The sequence below is a fragment of the Nanorana parkeri genome, unplaced genomic scaffold (genome assembly GCF_000935625.1).
Source record: "Nanorana parkeri isolate BGI_ZX_2015 unplaced genomic scaffold, ASM93562v1 scaffold6, whole genome shotgun sequence".
Taxonomy (NCBI): Eukaryota; Metazoa; Chordata; class Amphibia; order Anura; family Dicroglossidae; genus Nanorana; species Nanorana parkeri.
The window spans coordinates 250,530-268,099 of NW_017306274.1; positions in this window are offsets into that span (position 1 = coordinate 250,530).

Consider the following 17,570-nt stretch of genomic DNA (forward strand, 5'->3'; position numbering starts at 1 on the left):
CCGAGTGATTAAAATCACATCAGCCCCGAGGACGGATTCCTAATCTCCCATCGGCGGCGCTGCTCTATGAACACGTCTCACGTCAGCGAGCTGCTCCGGCTCCTCAATGCCGAAGCGCCGATTCATTATCGGCAAATGTTTTATTAACCGAAAGCGATGGGTTTTGTGCCGGGCCCCTGGCGGCTTAAAGGAGAACTATGGGGTTAGGCTTTTCCCCATAGTTCTCCTTAGGGTGACGGGAGGACACAAACTAGCGTCCCCCCGTCACCCTAAGCTCAGTATACCGCGAGCTGTAGCTGCGGTGCTGCTCGCGGTATACTGAGACGCCGCAGCTGAAGCGGATCCCGACAATTGTGCCGGGATCTGCCCAGCTGCGTGACTGACAGCTGGCTCTGCCTATCTAGACGCAGAGCCAGCTGTACCCGCTGTACGTCTCATGTCAGGTCTTCCAGACTGGAAATTTCACAGGGTGAGTGTCAACACCGACCTCTGCAATCCTTAATAATTCAGTACTGGATCTGTAACCCTAACACTAACCCTTCCTGTAATCTTAACACTATTTCTCCCTGTAACCCCAACACTAACCCTCCCTGTAATCTTAACACTATCTCTCCCTGTAACCTTAACACTAGCCCTCCCTTTAACCCTCACAATAGCCCTCCTTGTAACTAACACCAACCCTCCCTATAACCCTAACACTAACCCTCCCTGCAACCCTAATACTAACCTTCCCTGTAACCTTAACACTAATCCTTCGTGTAGCCCCAACACTAAGCCTCCCTGTAACCCTAACACTAACCCTCCATGTAACCCTAACACCAACCCTCCCTGTAACCTTAGCACTAACCCTCCCTTTAACCCTCACACTAACCCTCCTTGTAACTAACACCAACCCTCCCTGTAACCTTAACACTAACCCTCCCTGTAACCCTAACACTAACCCTCCCTTATAACCCTAACACTAACCCTCCCTGCAACCCTAATACTAACCTTCCCTGTTACCTTAACACTAACCCTCCCTGTAACCTTAACACTAATCCTTCCTGTAGCCCTAAAACTAGCCCTCCCTGTAACCCTAACCCTCCATGTAACCCCAGCACCAACCCTCCCTGTAAACCCAACACTAACCTTCCCTGTAACCTCCTCACCGACCTCTGCAATCATTCATATTTCAGTATTGGATCTGTGGGGTGATCCCCCAATGTAATAGGGATCACCCCGGAGCCTGGAGCCGCATTGCTCTGGAAAGGTCTAGGAACCTCCGAGCACTCCACCAGCTCCTCATCCCCCTACGAAGCCGCGCAGCACCGCGGGATCATGGGAACACCAGACTTCCGCAGATACAATGTTATCTTTATGGATCTTTACGTGTTTCTTTGTTGTTGTTGTTGTAGATATCTTTGTAATGGATGTGACATGTCAGTGCCACGTGTAGGTCACCTAATGACGTGTCTCCACGCGTGTCCTCTTTGACCGGCGCCAACCGTCTCGGTCTTCCCCACACAAGGCAGGAGAACCGGTCACGGTTATGCCATCTGTCTGTGTTTTTGTTGCGTTCCTCCCGAGTACTTTAGGCATTCAAAGTGTTTTGATCAGAAGGCCCCAGTGCGACGCACTTACAGCTGTGTGAAAATATTCCGACATGACAGAATCTGCCAACCGCTCCGCGCGCTTCATTCCGCTGATGTGTGGCGCTTCCCCTTCTCCTTTCCAATGCAAAGACTTTCGTTTTTTTTTAAAGTTAAATTTAAATATTTCTCACGTAACGCCAAAATATTTATTCGCCATGAACAGGGAGGGATCTTATTATCGTCGGACTTTTGTTGCTAAGGAGACAAGGAACTGAACGCCACGCTTAAAGGAGAACTATGGGGTCAGGGCTTTTCCCTATAGTTCTCCTTAGGGTAATGGGAGGACACAAACTAGCGTCCTCCCGTCACCCTAGGCTCAGTATATAGGGAGCTACAGCTCGCGGTATACTGAGACGCCGCAGCTGAAGCGGATCCCGACAATTATGTCTGGATCCGCCCAGCTGCGTGAGTGATAGGCAGGATCCTCTAGATAGGCAGAGCCAGCTTTACCCGCCCCCTCCCCCGTCCGTTCTGCCAGTCAGTGCTGGAGGATCGGAGCGGGGAATCCAGCCCCTCCCCTGTCACGGCAGAGAGCCGTGACAGGATCGAGAGGTGAGCGAACGCCGGTATGTGTTCTCTCACCTCCCGATCTACTGAGCCGACCTGTGACAGTCTCATTGTCACAGGTCGGCTAGAACTATGAAGGGAGTGAAAAACACTCACCTCATAGTTCTCCTTTAAACTAAGAGTTCATATAGGAGTTCTGGTCCATGATAACAGATTGATACCTTACACATACGTGCCAACGCGTTTTGGGGGTCGAAAACAGCTTTCTTCATCAGGGACGTGGAATATACTCCCAAAGGCGAAGGCTGCCGTGACTGACAAAGGCAGCTGCTGTGGATCATGTCAGGATATCTCTTGTATCTGCTCCAACACCTATTTCATGAGTCCAATCTCCGCCTCCCAAGCACTGATGAAAGGGGCTCATTGAAACACATCGGTCACATATGCGGAACATACCAATCTGTTGTAATAGCATAAAAACCTTTCTTTTTTTGGCGCAGAATGCCTGGAGCAGAGAGCCGAGCGCTGCTCTAACCTAACTAACTGTTCTTAACACTAATCCTAGGAATATTGTCTTATAACCCTAGCTAGCTTTCCCTGTAATCTAAACACTAAACTTCACACCGATCCTCCCTGTAACCTTCACACTACCCCTCCCTATAAATCTAACGCCAACCCTCCCTCTAACCCTAAAACTAACTATCCCTGTAACCTTCACACTACCCCTCCCTATAAATCCAACGCCAACCCTCCCTCTAACCCTAAAACTAACCATCCCTGTAACCTTCACACTACCCCTCCCTATAAATCCAACGCTAACCCTCCCTCTAACCCTAAAACTAACTATCCCTGTAACCCCAACACTGACTCTTCCTGTAACCCTAACACTACCCCTCCCTATACTAAACCTCTCTGTAACCACAACCCTCCCTGTAACCTTCACACTACCCTTCCCTATAAATCTAACACCAACCCTCCCTCTAACCCTAAAACTAACCATCCCTGTAACCCCAACACTGACCCTTCATGTAACACTAACTCTAACCTTTCCTGGAATCCTAACACTAACTCTATGCGTAACCCTAATTCTGACCTATCCCATAACCCTAATCCCTCCTGTAACCCTAACACTAACCCTCCATATAACCGTAACAATAACCATCCCTGTAACCCCAACACTGACCCTTCCTGTAACCCCAACACCAACCCTCCATGTAACCCTAACACTGACCCTCTCTCTAAACCTAACTGTAGCCCTTCCTTGTAACCCCAATACTAAACCTCTCTGTAACACCAACCCTCCCTATAACCTTAACACTAACCATCCCTATAACCCTAAAACTAACCCTCCCGGCTGCCACCATCACATAAACCCTCCTTGTAACCCTAACAGTAACTTTCCCTGTAACCTTAACACTAATCTTCTATCTAATGCTCACACTAAGCCTCCCTGTATCCCTAACACTTACCCTCCCAGTAACCCTAACTCTACCACTCCCTGCAACCATCACATAAACCCTGCCTGTAACCCTAACCTTCCCTGTAACCCTAACAGTAACCTTCCCTGTAACCACAACACTAACCCTCCCTGTAACACTAACTCTACCACTCCCTGCAACCATCACATAAACCCTGCCTGTAACCCTAACCTTCCCTGTAACCCTAACAGTAACCTTCCCTGTAACCACAACACTAACCCTCCCTGTAACACTAACTCTACCACTCCCTGCAACCATCACATAAACCCTGCCTGTAACCCTAACCTTCCCTGTAACCCTAACAGTAACCTTCCCTGTAACCACAACACTAACCCTCCCTGTAACACTAACTCTACCACTCCCTGCAACCATCACATAAACCCTGCCTGTAACCCTAACCTTCCCTGTAACCCTAACAGTAACCTTCCCTGTAACCACAACACTAACCCTCCCTGTAACACTAACTCTACCACTCCCTGCAACCATCACATAAACCCTGCCTGTAACCCTAACCTTCCCTGTAACCCTAACAGTAACCTTCCCTGTAACCACAACACTAACCCTCCCTGTAACACTAACTCTACCACTCCCTGCAACCATCACATAAACCCTGCCTGTAACCCTAACCTTCCCTGTAACCCTAACAGTAACCTTCCCTGTAACCACAACACTAACCCTCCCTGTAACACTAACTCTACCACTCCCTGCAACCATCACATAAACCCTGCCTGTAACCCTAACCTTCCCTGTAACCCTAACAGTAACCTTCCCTGTAACCACAACACTAACCCTCCCTGTAACACTAACTCTACCACTCCCTGTAACCATCACATAAACCCTGCCTGTAACCCTAACCTTCCCTGTAAACCTAACACTAACCCTCCCTGTAACCACAACAATAACCCTCCCTGTATCCCTAACACTAACCCTCCCTGTAACCCTAACTCTACCATTCCCTGCAACCATCACATAAACCCTGCCTGTAACCCTAACATTCCCTGTAACCCTAACAGTAACCTTCCCTGTAACCACAACACTAACCCTCCCTGTAACGCTAACTCTACCACTCCCTGCAACCATCACATAAACCCTGCCTGTAACCCTAACCTTCCCTGTAACCCTAACAGTAACCTTCCCTGTAACCCTAACAGTAACTTTCCCTGTAACCCTAACACTTACCCTCCCTGTAACCACAACACTAACCCTCCATGTTACCTCAGCATCAACCCTCCCTGTAACACTAACACTAACCCTCCCTGTAACACTAACACTAACCCTCCCTGTAACCCTAATACTGACCTTCCCTGCAATTCCAACACTAACCTGCCCTATAACCTTAACACCAACCTCTGGCAGCAATGGCAGCACTCATGTATCCCTCCTGACACAACCCCTTGCCGGCATCCCCTGTGCCATAGTCTAACCTTACAGCCCCAAAAATCACTGAGGTCCCAGTGCCGGAACCCACCTGCTTCACGAGATGTGACAGCACCAGAGATTGTCACAACTGCATGTAATTAAAGGGACGTCACCCTCTGTACGCCATGCAGTGAAGTAGCCCCGAGGGGTGAATGTATCTCGGGTACAATCATTTACAAATCATTTTTATATACAAAGTTTCGGAAGGTTTGTTGAGCCATTTTGTTTTTTTTTGTGTCTGGAGTTGCCGTTCCGTGCTCGTCTCTCTGAATGCAGAGGAAAGGCTCTTTGTTTGAGTTCCAGGTGGAAACATCGAGTGAATTTCCTCATCTCATCCATCTTTCATCCTGCAGCACAGGCGGAGGAGATTGATGGCGCTTTAGCACCAAAACAGACTTTCAGCCGGGCCGTTCCTAAGACAAATATTTTCCGTATCACGCCGGATTAATAGGCCCGTAGCTGTCGGATCTCTCCGCGTCTCCAGGACTGAGTCTCTCCGAGCGGCCTCTTGTCATATTCCTTATTACAGGACAGTAAATATGAAATTGTAAGACTGTATAAAGCCTCGGCTTTGCCGCGCTGTATCCGCGGGTTTCTTATTAATAAATCCTGGCCTATCCGGATAGTATTGTTCATTCATTCCCAGATAGCAAGCAATTGGGCTGCAAGTTTGAAAACGACTTGCTAAACTATTGCAGACTTGTCAAACTTCACAATTTTGTTGCGCAATTACAGCGAGTCTGCATTGCAAGTCTCCAGACCAGCGAACTTTAGACATGTGCGATTCGTTTCGTTACGAATCGAAATTCGTACGAATTTCGCTGAACTTCGTAAATTCGGAAGCATCCGAAAAGTGCTTGCAGAGCTCTTGCTAAGACCTGCATGACAGGGTAAGACATAAGCTATACGACTAAACATAGCTTACTACAGCCCTATCCCATTCTAAATACCCGTACCCAATAATAGTCCACACCAAGTTGGATATAAAATGGCTGTAGCAGCCGTTTATTTAAATATAATAACTTTATAACAAATTGAATATAAAACATTCAACCATCAATGTGGCCGAGGTCTGTGAAGACACCATCTCCTACCGTAGAGCTCTGCATACCACTTAACCAACTGGACCCTAGCCGCAACTCACCGACTCGGGGACAACATAGTACATAAACCGCAGAGACCTCCTACCCTCAGTCTTTTGACCTCTCTCCGCGGGACCTGCAAGCTCCCAGGACTGCGTACCAAGGACGCGCCCAACCGGAGTCTTGACCAGCCCGACATAAGTCGCCTTAACAGACGACACCACCAGCACAACAGAGAGCTTGACCCCAACAAGAAACGAGACAAGGGAGGGAGGGTGGGAACTGATCTCACCGTGTGGCAACCCTGGACTGCTGGCTAACCCTCCGCCCCCTTCGGACCACCAGGGAGACTCCTCCTGACACACCTAATTGGCCAAACAAAGGTAAGAGACCACCCCCTGTACACCCCCTTTTCCTAACCCTTTCTATCCTGATGCCCTGTCTGCCCTGTCATGTGTCCTTTCGCCTATTCTTTTCTGTCTTTTTGCTCCAGGACCTACAGGACTCTTGCTGTAGACTTGCCGAGCAAATTTGCTACAAATTCTAAAAGTGTCACCTAGAACTTGTGCTGCAAGTGTTCTGCAAGTCTACAACCTGCCAGGAATGTGCGCAGCAACTTAACAAGAATTACAATTTAACCCTGACACAAGTTTGTGGCAAGTTATCCTTCCTATCGGGGGTTGTTACAGCCGATACCCGGCTACCCGAACCATCAATATGGATGAAAATGTCATTTGAAGATTCATTCTGGAGGTTTTTTTATGTAGATCTGAACCCGGACTGGATGACATTTAGTTTGCTAAAGTATACAGCATATTTTTTTTTAACTCCTTGCTGCCGACCCTTTAACTGCGGGGGCGGGCTTTTGTATTATGTGATTTCTGTGATTGGCTATCACCGTGATCACATGACAGGGAGCCCGTCCCCAGCAGTTCCTAGTCACTGTTTAGAACTGAGTGCTGGGGATAGGCACCCTATCATGTGATTGCTGTGATAGCCAATCACATAACCCGAATGCCCCCCCCCCCCCATTTAAAGGGCCAGTGGCAAGGGTTTTAAAAAATATATTGTACTTACGCAAGAACACAGAGTGCTAGGAATGCTGAGTGAACAGCTGAGAGAAAAAGTCTCCCAGCACAGATCAATGGACGCATATATGTGACAGCCTATAGTTAAAGTTCATATATGTCTGAAGCCGGCATCAAGACACTATTTTTTTCATCCACCCTCCCAGTGCTGCTGATCTTCTCCAGCCTTTTTCAGCCACTTTCTGCCTATATACACTTGCTCCAGCATAGGCTGCACATCATTGCTCTGGACCGGCTTCCTGGTGGACCATGCCTGGGCATTTTGTCTCCATGTAAAGTGTAATTACCATGCCCCAAAAGGCAGTAATATGAAGCTACATACTCTCAGGAGGGCTGTACAGGGTCTCAGGTGGGCTGTGTGGGGTCTCATGTGGGTTGTGCAAGGTCTCAGGTGGACTGTGCGGGGTCTCAGGAGGACTGTGCAGGGTCTCAGATGGGCTGCGCGGGCTCCCAGGTGTGTTGTGTGAGGTCTCAGGTGGGCTGTGTGGGGTTTCAGGTGGGATGTGGAGGGTCTCAGGAAGGCTGTGCAGGGTCTCAGCGGGGCTGTGGCAGGTCTCAGGAGGGATGTGCGGGGTCTCAGGTGGGAGGTGCTGGGTCTCGGCAGGGAATCCGGAGGGTCTCGGGAGGGATGTGGGGGGGTCTCAGGAGGACTGTGCAGGGTCTCAGGTGGGCTGTGCGGGGTCCCAGGTGTGTTGTGTGAGGTCTCAGGTGGGCTGTGTGGGGTCTCAGGAGGGCTGTGGTGGGTCTCAGGTGGGATCTGCTGGGTCTCAGGTGGGATGTGGAGGGTCTCAGGAAGGCCGTGCAGGGTCTCACCAGGGCTGTGGCAGGTCTCAGGATGTGCAGGGTCTCAGGTGGGATATGCGGGGTCTCAGCAGGGAATCTGGAGGGTCTCACCAGGGGTCTGAACAGTTTCCCCCAGGGTCCAGAGAGTCTGACCAGGGGTCCGGAGGGTCTTGCAGGCGGATGCGGGTGGTAGAAGTGCTGTAAGCAGTGCTGCATGATTCCTCCACAAGGAGGGGGGATGTGCAGCCGGCGATGTTAAACAGGCAACCCAGTTCACATGAAGACTGCCAATGTCCCCAGGAAGCACGGGACCTCAGGCAGCCGCTTCAGTTTGAAAATGTAAAGTGCCGGCGTTCACTATTGGGGCATTTTCATGAGAACGAGTACTTGAAAAAGCCAGTACACTAGTGTCGGTGCCGGTGCGACCCCGCCTAGTTTTAAGTAATCTTCAGGGCTAAAATGTGCATTTTAAAGTGTGTACAGGAAAAAAAAAAGAAGATCGTCTCTGGCAGCAAAAGGGATAAACCAGTAATAACGTCCTCTACACTTTATCTCTGCACAAATATTGTCTCTGCGCCGGGTGCGAGCTCCATGATGTTTTCGCGTCCGTGTTTATCAGAAAACTCAAATGACGGAATTACCACAAAAAAAACAACAAAAACACATTTTGACCCCTTTAATACCCATCTGTTTCCTCTGCATGCGAATGTGTTTGTGTTTGTGACAGCGGCTCACAGGAGACTCCGCAGATTCCGCATTTCACGGCGCTGCCCACAGCCAGAAATCAGATGTAATTAGTGTCACATGGTAGACTGGGAACGGCGTTTATTTTTATATTTCTTTGTTAGCGGCGAGCTTTTCTCCGTCTACCTTCTAGGCGGCGGGCGCCGTCCCTGGAAGAACGTGCTCTCCGATCGGAGTGTAATAACGGCGAGCGCTGCCAACGTACACGACGCGCGGTGTACCAATTCATGTTTAATTAACAGTTGCATTTTACTGACAACACTCTCGGGCTGGGACACGGCCCGGCTGACCACGGACGCGCCAGATGGACGCGATATGGCCTCGGAATCATGTGTCAGTTCAAATTTCAGGAACGAAAAATACATTCTGTGTTTTTAAAAAAAAAATATTCTTTTTGGGTCGGTTAGAATTTAAGCCGCGTGGATACAGTGTCGCGATCACATTTAAACACCTCGCTGTTGTCTGATGATGTCATCACCTAAATAGGTTTTCTTACCAAAAGACAAAAAAATTATTTTAAAGTGGATGTAAACCCCGGAGTGACATTCAGTGTATGTGCCATGTGACAGCTGTTACCATGGGAGAGCTCAGAGGAGGGTTCAGTGGTCGGGGAGAAGATACAATTGACGATTTCCTGCCGCCATTGATCCTACATTGATCCGCCATTGATCCTACATTGATCCTACATTGATCCGCCATTGATCCACCATTGATCCTACATTGATCCGCCATTGATCCGCCATTGATCCTACATTGATCCTACATTGATCCGCCATTGATCCTACTAGAAACCGTCCCTTGTCTATGTCTCTCCTGCATTGTGGTGGTCGGAGAGTTTGATACAAACAAATTAGGGGTGACGGCCATTTAAAGGACACAGACAAAAAAAATAAAAAAAATTACATGGTGGGATTTCTGAAAGAGCGAGAGGGAGAAAGGAAGGAAAGGGAGGGGGGAGGAAGACTGGAAGGGAGGGAGGAAAAGAAGGGAAGGGAGAGGAAAGGGAAAAGGAAAGAAGGGAGGAAAGGAAGGAAGGAAAAAAATGGGGGGAAAAAAGGGAAAGGATCAAGTAAAGAAAGTAAAGAAGGAATAAAGAAGGGAGGAAAGGGGAAGAAGGAAGGAAGGAAAAAAGGGGGGAAGGAAAGGAAAGAGGACCAAGTGAAGAAATAAGGGAGGATAGAAGGAAAGGGGCGAAGGAAGGAAGGAGGGAATGGGGAAAGAAAGGGAGGCAGGAAAGAAGTAGTTAAGGGAGAGAGGAAGACAGGAAAAAAGGAGGGAAGGGAGAAAGGAAAGAATTAAGGAGATAAAGGGGGTAAGGAAGTAGGGAAGAAAGGAAGAAGTAAGCAAGGAAAAAAAGGTGGGGGAAGACAGGAAGGGAGCAGAGAAGGAGGAAGGGAGAGAGGAAGAAATCAAGGGAGAGAGGAAGGAAGGAAAGAAGGAGGAAGAGATAAAGGAAAGAATCAAGGGAGACAGGAAGGAAAGAAAGAAGGAAGGAAAGGGAGGAGGGAGAAAGGAAGGAAGGAAGGGAGGGAGGAAAGGACAGAGGGGGAAAAGAAGGATGTGAGGGAGGAAAGAAAATGGGGAGAGGAAGAAAGAAAGGAAACGGGGTGTGAGGGGAGGGAGACAGGAAGTTAGGCAGGAAAGAACGAAGAAAGGAAAGAAGGAATATGAAAGGAAGGAAAGGGAGGAAGGAAGAAAAGAAAGAGAGGAAGGAAGAAAAAAAAGAAACAAGGGATGGAAGGAAGGAAAGGGGGGGAGGAAAGAAAGAAAGAAAGCAGGGTATAAGGGAAGGAAGGAATATACTAACATTGTACAGTATAATAGACTGTCTCTTTCTGTTGATGTTTTGGTTGGGGGAGGATCCTCTTCCCTCTGTTCATGCATGTACCTTCCATCATCATCATCTAAAAAAACAATACAACAATGACTTGTTTTGTGAGATATTCCAGCGCCCGCCAAGACAATGGTAATCTCATCTCCCGCCGCAGCAATGCGCCCCATCCTCAGGAAAATTACAGGCTTGTCAGACCTCTGCAATCTTCCCGCTGCCGCAGGTAATCATTTGGACTGTAGTTTACCAGTTGATTCAGTCTACCAATGAATTTCCATTTAAGTTCACATGGAAGCAATAAACTTTGGATGGTCCTTAATGGTGTGCCGCCTGGGCACTCGATCACATGATTGTCTCGCTGAGAGATACTAGCTGGCCAAGGCTACATTAATGCTCCTCTGAGCCTGTTTTCTGTAGGAAAGTGTATGCATAGCTACAATGTTTTCTTTTAGTTTTGGACAGAGAACGGTTATAACCCTCATACATTTATTTTTTGCTTTCTTTGCCCATTGGAGAGATTTCCCTTCACTTCCTGTCCTGAAGATACAAAGGAGAGGAAATCTCTCCAATGTCAGGGAGATCTGTCACCAGAGCAGGTGTCTCTAATGAAAGATGTCTCCTCTCTATTCCTGTTCTGGTGACAACTTTTTGGATTTTCCATCACTTTCTGTATAAATAAGAATGGTCACCAGGGTGCATTGTCAAGGATCAGCTTTGCAGCTCTTCTGTTACTTGTAGTTCTACAAATATGTGCTCGGCTCCTAACTTGTTCTTGCACAAGACTGAGAGCTATAGATATAGCAGCTTCAGGGCCAGTCCCCATCCAACTGGGCAATGTACCTCTCTATATAAGCTGTGTTCAGGCCCACACTCATCGAGCAATAGGTCACCTTCCTTACTGCAGGCCCCTGTTCCAAGAGGTGCTTGTTGCAGAGTATTCCTAGTTCCGGTGACTCCTGTGCACTCATGTGACCCCCAGGGCCTTCAGTGCCCTATGCGTGCTGTTCCTTCAGAGACTGTGTTCTCCAGTGTACTCCAGTGACCCATGCACACCCGAGTGTCGAGTGTACTCTGTGTGCTCCAGGGACCCCTGCCTGGAGCCATCATACAGCAAAGCCCCTCATTGGGAGTGAATGGGGAAATACCTCATTTTGGCTACTAGATGGAGCTGAGGATCACAGCAAATAAATATATCTAAAGATACAATGTAACTGGATGATTAATAAAGAGCATAGTGTGAATCAGGAAAGTACCTAATTATGGCCAGTAGATGGAGCAGGGGATCCTACAAAATAAATATATCTAGCGATACAATGTAACTGGATGATTAATAAAGCGCATTGGCTGAATGGAGAAATACCTCACTATGGCCACTAGATGGAGCTGGGGTTCACATGAAATAGATACATTGTATCTCGTTACTAAGATGTATTAATTTCCTATGATCCTCAGCTCCACCTAGGGGCCATAATGCAATCTTTTCCCCATTGTTCTATAGGAATGAACCTATTGAAGAACATTCGACTTTTCTTCGAACATTCTTTTTTGCCCCATTCTCACAAGGGCTGGTTAAGTCGCACAGAATGAAGGTCCTGGCAGTTTCACCGAATAAATAAGCTGTGCACATTGTTTAAAACTAGACCCCCATATTGTTCTGCGGTCCGAGATAAGATGTGGGTATGGGCTGATTACCCTCCTTAAGATAACACAGAGGGGTTGATTTATAAACAATTTGCAGGGCTGTTCGCCGTGCAAATGTCTGTGATCGTTTGTTGTGTATGAATGTATGCACAAATGAATGCTCGCCCCTTATTGGCTTAAACCTCAACATCCCCCATTACATCGTTGGTTCCAGAGGATAGGTCATATGTGTCTTAGGGAAAATCTGATATTGAATTCGAAAACAACAACTTGATCTGAAAATATGGGCCTGTTGGATCGCCATTCGGACTACTCCGGCCTATCTAGAGGCAATGGTGATTGATCCGGAAACGGCAAAATATGACATATGAGGATTGCCCACATTGAGTTCAAATGACGGTTCGAGGAATTTTGTTGTATGATGTACATTAGGAAATGAGGATGATCGCAATCGGTGATCTCTGCAAAAGGACCATATTTCATGGAGAGATTGTAATCGTTTGATTGTGAGGGTTACATGTTCCTTTTCTAGTTTTGTAAGATGTATTCTGTGATATATTGTAAAAATAAATACATATTTCATTAAAATTTTTTTACGCTCTTTAGTTTTTCCTTTACAAGTTTCAAAAGTTCTGCTTGTAATATCACATTATGGCCACTAGATGGAGCATAAAAAGATCAATGCTTACTTCCTGTGCGCCTTTATCGCCACCCAGTGGCCAGTATTTGATATGACAAGCCGAACATTTGAATTTGATTGCGACGGTAAAAACACGTTCAGTTATATATTTCACGGAAACAAAAGGGCGCAGACAGGAAGGAGAATGAATCAAGGAATACATTTCACAATGTCAGTTATCTGCAGGTCATAAGACACGAAGTGATATCGATCGCGGTGAGCTCAGATCTGGGAGCCCCCCCCCGACTTCCTTCCAACTTCCAGCCTGCCAGTCCGCGGTCTGAGGATTGCATTATCTTCAGCCGCGGACTGAACTTCGGGGACGGCGAAATATAATTTCCGCCGCGGCTAATAAAGGGTCTGCATTCCTCTGCAGCTCGAAGAGAACTTTTCCTCTCTATTCCCCCTCCGGGCGAAACAATGATATATCATCCGGCGAGTCCTCAGCCGAGCCGCCGGTGATATTACTCCACTTGATCAGAATAATAATGTTGGGAGATTTCGGCTCGCTGAGTCACATCCTGTTTGAGTTTGGAATGAATTGATTTTGCAGGTTGCTGAGTGATTCTTCTCTGCGCCGGAGGAAAGACCTACCGTAATTCCGTGTCAGCACATCAGACTACAGAGCGCCGCTCGGCTATAGACACCCGCGTCCAATCCTCTTACAGGAGTTGAACAATATGTAAAAAAACAAAATAAGTCATTTAGCAGGTTACGGGATCCACATGACTGGAAGGTGACTCTTCGGGGGACATCGTTGGATCTCCATCTTTCATGGGAGAGATCTTTGTGACTGCTTTCTCAGCTTGGTTACTGTTGTCACCAGTCTAACTGCATCCTCCATGGGGGGTTATTCACTAGGGAGCCGAAGGATCCAGCCGTAGCTTCGGCTGATCCTTTGGTTCTCTTTGGCCGCCGGAGCCCGTTGGTTCAGTCGAACCGAAGGGCTGCTGTACGGGCTACTCACTATAGCCCGTACAGCAGCCGAAGGCGACCAAGTGGCTCAGCCAAGACGAAGGCATATGCGTTGGCTTGACTGAGCCAAAGTGACAGCCGAAGAGCCGGCCGTTACCCCCCGCAAATGACAGCTGGGCAGAGCCAGCTGTGATCTCACAGCTAGCTCCGCCCAGTTGTAATGACAGATCAGCGTCCCCAAATGACCTGGAGACACTGATCTGTCATTAAACAAAAACAATTGGGCGGAGCGCTCCACCCCTTTGTTATGTATTGGCCTGCAACCTGCTAGAAGACTCTAGTAGGTGCCGGCCAATAGAAAACATTTGGACAGAGCTAGCTGTCAATGCTAGCTCCGCCCAATTGTTTTTTTATTATTATTTTTTTCTTTTTTTTAAATCTTTCTTTTTTAAAATTTAATATTCATTTACATTGTGTTTTTTATCCGTCGTGGTGCGTTGGCAATGCCGCAATCATAATGCAACGTATGTTAATGTATGCACTAACGTGTGGTAACGTAGGGTATTGGAAGAATGAGAGCGCCACAACAGCTTCAGCGATCCAGTAAAATGTTTATTGGACACAAAGGTTACAATCATCTCTCCTCTATCGAGAAACCTTCTAAAGAACCAATCTACATTCATAACAAACCGTAAGATTTAATGCTACGTCACGTGAAGAAAAAATAAAAAACCCCCACGGACGTCATCGCAAATTGCACCGTGCGCGCCGTATAGCGAGTCGCTAGCAGGACGCTGCAGCTTATTTAAGGAGATTCATATTCAGCAGCTGGCTGACACGGGCTCTGCCCAGATCCTCCACCAAACATTCATTTCACAAGATGAAAAAGATGTAAAAAGGGGGACCTACTCAATATTAGGGGGGGGGGGGGTCATAATGTTATTGCTGGTCATTGTATATTGTCAATCACAACATTGAATGCACACGCCTTTTAGAATATTGAAATGATAAAGCATTCTTTTACAAATAAGTGTCTGCAAGTTTAGGAACAGGGGGACCTACTGAATATTAGGGGGGGGAGGGTCATCCAGATACCACGCACACCTTCAGAGGTCTAGTGGAGTCCATGCCTGGACGGGTCAGGAAAAGGGGGACCTACTCCAATATTAAGGTGGTCATAATAGTATGGCTGATCGAAGTCATTGTGATGCTTTGAAATAACTGCTATATGAACCTTTTTTTTAAATAGATCCATTATCAAAAAATAAATTAATTATAATCACTTTTATTACTGACTTTACCCCCTTAGAGTGATTTCCCATCATTTCCTGTTTTTACAGGAAGTGAGGGTAACTCTCCCCAGTTGGCACACAGTGGCTCTGACCCTTCCCTGCTCCATCCAAAGCTCAATGAAACATTTTGGAAGAAATCAACATTTTATAATTTTGTTGAGAAGATGAAGAAAGTCCGTTTAGCATAAAACCCGTCAGACCTGCGACCTTGCCTTCGACTCCCGCGGCCCCTTCTATAAATATTTCACAGACGAGGAACATATTAGAAAAGGTCAGCCACTTCTGATCCATTTCCATAATTTTAGCTCTGGGTCCCGCGGGCTCCGGCGCAAGAGAAAGATATTTAAAAAAAATCCCCCCCCCCTTCGCTTTTGGGATTAGTCGCTGGCGCCCGCGTAAAGGTAATGAGCAGGTACGGTACACAGAGAAGACGCGTCCTCCGGGGAAACACCTCGTTATGTACAACAAGCGCACGGAATGAGATCATTTCAGTGGCTGAGATACTCGCGCGCTATCATTTAAAGTCGGAGACAATGACAGGCGGGATGCAACAACATTCCCCATTGTTGGCGAGCACAAAGGGCTTAAAGCGGAAAACGCCGGCCGCACCGCATGGAGTGCCGAGGTTGCCTACCCCTGATTGTGATTGATAAGAACTGGGTGCAGGGAATGTCTGCGCAATGGGCTTGGCAACATTTAAAAGGTGGGTAGTTGTATAGCCCAGGGGTAGGCAACCTTGGCAACCTGTCAGGGATGGGATTAAGAAAAGTGCAGCTTCACTAAAAGTCATATTGTCCTCAGGGCCGGATTTACTCTGTCTGCTGCCCCAAGGCCAGATTCCTCAATGCGCCTCCAGGTCGAGAGATAGGAATTCCACAACCCTGCTGCCCCTCTACTCCGTGCTGCCCCGAGACCGGGCCTTGATTGGCCTTGTGGGAAATCCGGCCCTGATTGTCCTTTAATCTCACAGTCCCACCCATTAGGCCCAATTAACCTACCAGCATGTCTTCTGTACATGGAAGGAAACCCATGCAAGCACAGGGAGAACAGGGATACCACGGCACCTGAATCATGCAAATTGGGAATACATGTCCTTGATGGCCAATTAGATTTAATCTTTCCCTCCATCCTACACCGGGAAAGCAGACCAATGAATCTGATTGGCTGCAGGCAGCAGGCCCATTTCTTATGCTCCCCAGTTTTCATTAGTCATTCCCAGCGCTGATTTAGGCCTCCCTCCAGGTTCTCCCACACCTCAAACAATGCTATTCCCCGATATGATCTAACAAGATTAAAAAGGAAGAGAATGGCGGAACAACACTCTTTATTGTCTTTTCGCTTTGTCTGGGAGAAGTAAATTGCATCACGTAGACGCAGAGCATAATTCATTCGCTATAAATGTTTTAATTATATTGTTTGGGAGGACGCAGGCGCATTCCTCTCCGCAGCCACTAGGAGGAGCTGTGGTATAACCCTTTCCGTGGCTGGGCCTCCGTATGTGCGCAACATGCATCCTGCAAACACAGCTCCACGGCTAAATAAAGCCTTTAAAAAAATATATAATTACACAAAAGATGAAATTCTTAACCGTGTAAGCCCCCTTTTCCAAAAAAGAATATGCCTAAAAATCCCCAAAACAGCTGTAAAAATAAACGCACACTATACCCCGTGTATGTTTTACAAAAAAAGCCGCCATTTTCTCAGTTTTGGCTAATGTCATTGCCTGAATTCTGACCTTTGTCTTGCATTGCCAGCTGAAAGTTGCCATCAGGCATGCAGTGGGATTGCCTGTATTGTAAGCAGATGAGTGGAAGGGCGAGGTAATGAGTTGAACGTATAGGAGCTGATGAAACAGCTGATTGTGGTGCCAGGATCCTGATGTGCAAAGAAGGTGAGAAGGATGAGAGCGTCAAAGATTTAATTCAGAGTCCAGTAAGTCTTTACTGCACACGACGAAAGGTCCCCAAAAAATCCGACACGTACTGGGGGCTCAATACTCCCCTTTCCCATCAGAGCAGAGTGGCGCCAACGATAACTATAGGCAGTTCTCGAATGTCCCCACCAGACAAGAGCATTCGCGGTATAATTGCTCACTGGCCATTGGTGAAATGGCGCCGTTTTCCCCTGATGAAGGGGGAGTATTGAACCCCTGAAATGTGTTGGATTTTTCTTGTGACCGCCTGTCAATAAAGATTTATTGGATTTAATTATATCTATGACACGCTCAGGGCCGGATTTACTCTCCCTGCCTCCCCAAGGCCAGGTTCTGCGATGCACTCCCCACCCCCTTCCCATTAATGGAGAATGGCAACCGGATGGCGGGGTTAGTGTCAATTTTTTTTTACTGTTTATTTATTTTTTTAACTTTTTTATCACTTTTTATTTTTTTATTTAATTCTTCTTATTTTTTTATTTAATTATTTTTTTATCAATTTAATTTTTTTTAGATTTTTATTTATCTTATTTACTTTTTTATATTT